Genomic DNA, 7949 nt, shown 5'->3' with positions numbered 1-7949 from the left:
CCACACCGCCACCCTTTATCTGCCTTTCCAACAAACATCTCTAATCTATATTCCTTAGGGTGTATTGGCATTGTCGCCTGTAGAGGATCAGATCTCTCACACTGATGTGTGCACAGTGCACGGTTTGCTAAGCACCAGCAAGGCAGAAAAAAAAAAAAAAAAAAACCCAGCTCATTCTGAGCCCGGGTAAGGAAAAAAAAGAGAGAGAGAGAACGAAAGAGACAAAAACTAGAAAAAAGGAAAAAAAAAGTCCCACTGATTTCATAATTATACATTTCACCCTCAAGCGTCTCCCTCAAAGAAGGCACATGAGTCAAGGCAGCGTTTTGGGATCGTCAGTCTGGGCTCTGATAATGAGCCAAATGCCCTCAAAGAAATCAAATATCATTTTAAATGCAATCGTACTGGCCCAAGGGCCGACGTGCACAGGTGTTATTTGTAGAATCTCAAATTTAACTTTATATTCAACCAGTATCTTAGAGTAAACAAACAAACAAACAAAAAAAAAAACACTCCAGTGGCAGGAAGGTAGTTTTGTAGCCAAGCTTTATGGTGGAGGAAAAACAGCGTTAGGCAGAGGTGCCAAAGCCTCAGACTTGTTTATAGGGCCACAACAGGGCCACTGTTCAGCAGTCTCCTCATCTATCCTGGGAGACTGGGGAACCCAACCGTGTCCGGGCCTGAAAGACACACTGTCTCCTCCCACGAAGAGAGATCTCACCTCACCTCGCACCGGTCACCTGCCCCACCGAAAGATCGAAGTTAGGAGCTCATCGCATGTCCAGGTTCTCCATTATCTCACCATGTGGACGTCCAGACAGGCTGCCTGTGATGGGCATCCTTGAGAGGGGACAGGTTGAGCTTAAAAAACGTTGCCACTGAGCAGGGAGCCCTCTACAGGCTTCTAGACTAATGCCAAGAGGAGGAATTACGTGACTGAGAGGGCTCCTTGTTCTTGCAGTCTGGTGTTGGAGGGGGGGTTGGTAGGACTGGCTGGGGCGTCATTCGTAGGTGTGATGGCTGAGAAGAGAATGGGAGAGGAGGGAGGGGACCCTTCTCCCACAGCCACCGTAAACACACCAACAGGGAGTGACAAGGCTCTCTGGAGTACGTACAGTTTCAGTGCAAGATGGTTTCCCATCACATGGTTTTTGGCAGATGGGTGGGAATGGGGTGTGAATGCTAAAAAGTGTTTGGCTTAATGACTGAGGGCCCTCGGTGTTTGAAATGCCACTGCAGTATAATAGAGCATGACCGCTATTTGCTGGGAAGTGGGACTTGGAAGATAGGTAAATTCGAAGTATGAAATCAGAAGGGAAAGAAAAGGGAGGGAGGGAGAAAGAAAGAGAGAGAACGAAAGAGGAGGTGGACTGGGCAGGTTTTGGTGGTATTTCAGGGTCAAATTTCAGCAGGATCTGCTCAATATCCACAGCCCATTATTTTATGATAATGAGCAAACCGGCGAGTTGGACTTCAATCTGAAATGATGGAGAAGAGCGGCTGGAGGGAGAGTGGGAAAAGTGGGAGAGATGAGAAGATGAGAATGAAAGCAAAGGGGAATAAAATCATAAGGAGAGGGGGGGGGGGGATGTTTCATTGAGGGATTTGTGACTGACTGGGGCGTTAAAATAGAATCTCTCAGATTAAGACCGACTGGGGCATTAAACCGAAATCTCCCTCCGAGGCAACCGGTAATTGAATGTCGAGTCTGAACATATTCCATAAAAGCAAGCACAATAGCGGACGGACACGAGGCTGCTTTGCAGCACATTTTGCAGTCAGTCACAAAACGTAATGTACTCATTTTCAAGTAAAGTGCAGACTTCTCACTGAGACGGGCAGGCGTCAGGCCCTGGCGAGTTCACTGCTGCGGTGTGACTGGTAATGCAAACAGATGACTCCTGGTTCTCTCTCAGGAAGTGCTTCATTGTTTCGTGTTTTTTTTCTACGTGTAAGGGGACAGGCTGAGAGCAAGAGAAGCAGTTGGGAATACTACATCAGATGAGGTTGAAATGGCTTCATCTCGTGATTAAACTACACTCAACGCCACCTTAAAAGGCGTCGTAAGTCGCAGATAAGCCAACCGGAAGTTAGTGTAGAAGACCGCCGTATGAAATCCCACAGAAAGTACGAAAAGTTGAGCTTCAAATAGGTTGACATGAAAACTACCCTTTGGATATGCTGCGCATGTCCTATACCCCCCTAGCCTACCGCTTCTACAGTGAATGGAAGTGAAGCAGAACTAAATCCCATTTGTTCTATTTTGGGGGTTATTCAAGAAGTCGGTGTTGCCGAGGAAGGCAACTGACAAAATAAACGAAAGAGAAATTCCAGAGACAGGAGGGAGAGAGGAGGCAGTGCCTTCGATTCGAGAGCAAACCTTTGTCCCTGTTCGCACGAGGCCACCAGCAGAGGAGGTCCATTTGTTTTTTACGGTGATTTATAGAAGCTCCGCTCTCCGTACATCCTCGGCCACTTGGTGACATGCAGCCATATAAAAACGTGCAAGTGGGAAGTTTTACAGTCTGGGAAGGAATCATTACGCTGACTTCTCCCCCCTTTTGCTTTCAACTTGGGTTTTTATGTATTTTATAAATGATTTACGACATCCTTGCAGATCACGGATTGCACGCTCAGCTTTACCTCGCTAAAACCTCCACGTGTACACACACACACACACACACACACACCCAGAGACAGTGATGGAGACCATCAGCAGAGTAATTGATTGAATCCACCTAAATAATTACTGTCCTATTGCTGCCACAGCCACCAAGGACAACATCCACACCCACAATATATACATTCTGACAACTACACACACACACACACACACACTTTCTGCCTGTACTAACACAATTATATTGATAGTCCACACTCAAAAACCAAGGTTTTTTTCTGAATTGATTTTATGGAGCTGGGACAAATGAGAGGCAACTTTTTTGGATAATTTCTTTCCATCTTGGCATAATGTTGTGAATTTTGATGGCAGTGTGTGTGAGGTTACTGTGCTCGTCTTCCATAATGAATTGTCACTGTAATAAAAGTGGGGGCTTTGGTGTTTCCATTATCGGTTTATTGCTTCCTTCAGCCAAATTTCCATCTTGCTTTTGTGAGAGGAAGGATTTGTTTGGCCTGTTCTGTTTCCATGCCGGCCTAGAAGATGTCTGCCTTGGAGTTCCTTTGCCTTAATAAGCTACTGTCTTGTTTTGTAACAGTGGTAGAAAAGATTAATTTGGATCTTACAAAGACGCAGATTCCGATGTGACATATGCTTATGCTCCCTTAAATAGAACTACACACTGTACCACTGTAAAGCCCCGCACTGCATTAGTGGCAATAACACTGGCTGGTTTATTGGATTATCTGCTCTCTGGCTCCTCTGTTGATCAACTGCTTTCATCTCGTATTGAGCACACAGCAATTTTGGACTGGTTGGATTTTTTTTTTTCGTCTAACAGGAGCAACCACACAATAGCCAACAGGTCTTTTAGCCCATAACCTAGAACCCCAATGTTCCGTTTGGGTCTCCGGAGACTTTACCTAATTTTATGACAGTCACTCAGAAACGTAATTTGGGTGAGGCGATGATATGCTTCAGAAACCTGCTGCGGAAAGTGAAGCCTTACTTCCGTTTGGGGTCTCAGAGGCTCCTGCTGTAAAACATGGTTAAATACAATGGATTTTAGTGTGTTCTATATCCGTGATTGTGTTGTATAACAATTTGTGCGCAAGAGTTCAAACAAGGAGTTACATGTTTCTAAGATCTAACCGACCTCAAACATGAGAAATGTCACTGTGTAGGATAATGCACATTTCTTTCTTTCTTTTTTTTTACTTTTTGGGAAGCAAATGGGATATATACTTGTTTATCCATAGTCCATATAACATTTAAGACATGACTCATTTTGTTATTTATGTAATAACATTATGGTCATTTCTATATTTTGTCACCTCCATCAAATGCGCAAGCCCACTTGGGGCAAGGGTTGCCAGCTTCTACCTGTTTGGCTTTAGTAAGGTGAGAAGAAAAGGAAAAAAAAAGTATTTAAAGGTAAATAAAAGGCTGATTTTGCTTTTGTTATCATTCCACACACGGCAGTGGGGTCTGTGGGGCCCCAAACAATGAGGAGGTAAAGCCAAATCTAACAAAATACAGTTAGGTACATAAGTATCTGGACAGTGACACAATTTTCCTAATTTTCTCTCTGTACGCCGCCACAATGGATTTGAAACGAAGCCATCAAGATGTGACTGAAGTGTAGACTTTAGGGGTTTTAACAAAAATATCAAATTAACCATTTAGGAATTAGAGTCATTTCAGTACATAGTCCCTCATTTTCAGAGGCTCAAAAGTAATTGAACAATTGACGATTGATCAGTTTCATGGACACGTGTGGCCTGTTCCCTCGTTATTTCATGAAAAACTAAGCAGATAAAAGGTCTGGAGTTTACTCCATATGTTAAATTTGCAGTTGGTAGCTGATCATGGGAACTCTCAATATGCGGTCCACAGAGATGTTGATGCAAGTGAAGGAGGCCATCATCAGGCTGGAAAACAGACTGCTCTCATACAGATAGCGCAAACGTTGGGAGCGGCCACGTCAACAATCTGGTTCATTCTTAACATGAGGGAATGCACTGGCGAGCGCAGCAACACCAGAGGACCTGAAAGACCGTGGAAGACAACTAGAGTGGATGATCGCAAGAAGTCCTTTCCTTGGTGAAGAAAAACGGCCTCGCAACATCTTGTCAGGTCAAGAACACTCTCGAAGAGGCAGGCGAATCATTGTCAAAGTCTACAACCAAGAGGACGCCTTCATGAATGTTAATAAAGGTGTTTACCACAAGGTTCAAACCACCGGTAACACTCAACAGAAAGCCCCCCCCCCTTATACTTAAAGCACATCTCGATGGCTTCCTTTTCCATCCATTGTGGCGGCATACAGAGGCAAAATTACAAAAATTGTGTCACTGTCCAAATACTTCTGTACCTAACTGCATAAGGGTTAATAAAGCTGCAGTTGGTGATGTCTTCCTCTTAGAATAGGTCTAAATATACCTGCATATCCAGTAGTCTGCCTGACGGTAGCAGCAGCCCATGTAAACAACAAATGTAAATAAGCTTCTTTATCGTGCGATTTCACCAGCACTCATTTACATACAGAGAGGATTATAGGAGATAAAGAATACTGCAGCTGAAATGCAAAGAATCACACCTTAAGTCGAATGATTTTACAGTGATAAAAGCAGGAGTTATTTTAAAAAAAAAAGAGAGAACACTGAGCTAATGTGCATGAAAATATAGTTCCTAGTGTCCACTTCCACCATGGTGGATATGTCTCTGGTGGTGGAGGGAAAGTTCTTGTTTAGGAACCTTCCATCGCTAAATTTCGTCCACAAACGAGGCTCAAAAGTCAAGTTCGGAGTCCAGAGAACACTTACGACAGTGTGTGAGGAGAAACGCGCGCTCCCGCTCCTGCGCTGCGTACACACTTCCGTTTGACCGTCCCCACGGTAAGCTAGTGCTGCTGTTGGTGTATCATTGCTCTGAGTCTTCGTGTCTGACTCTTATACCCATGTTTGTAGCAGTGTTCATGCGTGTTTTCGCGACTGTTTGTAAGCGCTTACACGGTGACATTTTTTTTTTTTTTCGTCTTTGATGTCTTCTTCCCGGGACACCGTGGGAGCTCATCCTTTGCATTTGTTTATAAGACAGCCGGATGAGCGCAACTGGCAGTCGTATTATAATTTCACAAAGGCTGTGTTTTACCCCTGGCGCTGGTATGAGAGGTATTGTTGACAGTTGTAGCAGAGAAGATAACTGGGTTAATTAGGGCCAAAAACCTCATTAGTCAGCACGGAGGGGAAGATGTAAAGTTTATCAGTTCCTGTTTCCCTACTTTGAGGATGGTTTTGGGGTTGGCTCGCAGACGAGTTACAAAGTGGATCCTGTTGAAGAAATTCTAATGAAATGTTTTAATCAAATCCCCCCCTGCAAAGCGTGCGTCTTCCCTCCATCTCCTTTCCCCCCATCGTTTTCCTTCAAATGTGTTCAAAAGTGGGAGATATCACAAAATTTCAATTTGCGTACATGCAGTGCCAACAACGAGGATCTGCTGTGGCGAGTGTTCCAGTCATGGATATGGACACACACTGCAAGAAACCACATATGCGCAAACATACATCTACACACACAGACACACACACAAGCTCAGGTACGTGACGGTTACAGCTCTGGCATTCTACAGTAAGCGAGCAGATGTTTAGGGGCTGAGCACTCCGTTTTGTCCTCGTGTCCAATGAAAACGGAGGCAGAAATGCTCAAAAAAGATTAGGCTGGGGCGCTCCCGCATTTCATCAAGTTTGCTCTATCCTCCAAAAGACAGGGTGAGAGTTGAGATCCAACATTCGCTGTCAGTAGCTGGGCTTATGGCGCTGGAGGCAAGACGCAAATTTCTGGCTGTTACGCAAAGCTACAGGACGTGCTGCGGTACAGACTGAAAGACGGGCTCCGAAATTTTGTGGAGACAAAATGAGCTTGTTTCTGATGTTCTCTTTAGCAAAATCAGTTGGGATAGCAAATCAGTTTAGTTCTCGAGAAGTCTGCGAAGTCAGTCACACAATTTCAAAACAAGTGCTGAATAATGTCAAGAATATCAGCAATCATAGCTAGAATGAAATTATCTCTTTCACTGGATGATATGTTTTGTTTTTGTTTTGTTATTTTTCCCAAGGCTGCTAATTTACAATATTTCAACTGCAGTATCTGTTGAGGACCCAACATTAAACAAATATACATATAATTTTTTCTATTATTTGAAAGCTCCCTTCCTAACCATTCAGAGGAAAAGCGTAAATACAAAGAGAGTTGTCATTTCACACAGAAGTTCCAAAAAGCCAGAGGACACGCGATGCCCACACTGTGCACATCGTCTCTTAATGTAGCCAGCGGTAGTGCTTGCAATGAAACATGCCTTGGACTCACCGTCTCATCATTCCATTGCCTTTTTGAACATTATGCCTCAGGAAAGATCATTTTGAGGTATGACTAAGTTATGGGCATGTTTTCCTTTTCGCTTGAGTGATGGTCGTCCAACGCGGGCTCCTGTGTTTTTCAACCGGACGTTTTTGTTCCAGGAACCGCTTTCATCCCCCTGAATGAACATATTGTGGGGAGCGTCGGTCAAGCTCGTCTCGTCGTTAATTGAGATGAGGTGCTTATCAAACACGGCTAGCGCACAAAGATAGAGAGGAAAAAAATAAAGATTTGATGGCAGATGCCGCCTGACAAAATCCAGGTGTTTTACCAAGTGAGAACCAGATCCGAGATGAAATGAACTGTCAAGATCCAACCGCTGTGAGTCCCAGACTCCTCTCTTTTGTCTAGTTCTACTGTGTTGACACTACCGCTAGTTTGTTTTTTGGCTAAAACGTTTCAAAATCACTTTGACGACTTTTTAACATTATTAGGTGAATGTACAGTAAGTTCAGTTAAAAAGTGATTGGCGTGAGAAAAAACAGCAGGAGTACACGGTTCTCTTTGCTCAGCCATCGATTTGGGGGGGTCTTTTGGTCAGGTAATAACAAGACATTAAACGCAGCATGCGACGGGAGTCATCACAGGCGACTTGTTAAGTGTTTTTGCATCCGAGGCATTTGATATTCAGTGGTGCTTACTGAATATAGCCTGTCATTATGACAGACAGTGGGTGTAAAAATGTTGTAGATTTTGATCCACTGGCTGTACTTCACTCAAATGGCCATTTGTCTAACGCCCTCCTCTCTCTAGCGAACTGGCAGGACAAAAACAAAGACTCCCAAATGTATATTTCTTCCCTGCGGAAATAAACAGGACCTTGTCATAGGAGTCATTTCAATGATAAATTACAATCATTTCTCTCTACTCCAAGAAACATTGTATGTTTCTATGTTTCTGTGCCAATGTT

The sequence above is a fragment of the Xiphias gladius genome, chromosome 6 (assembly GCF_016859285.1).
Source record: "Xiphias gladius isolate SHS-SW01 ecotype Sanya breed wild chromosome 6, ASM1685928v1, whole genome shotgun sequence".
Taxonomy (NCBI): Eukaryota; Metazoa; Chordata; class Actinopteri; order Istiophoriformes; family Xiphiidae; genus Xiphias; species Xiphias gladius.
This window is presented reverse-complemented; position numbering follows the sequence as displayed.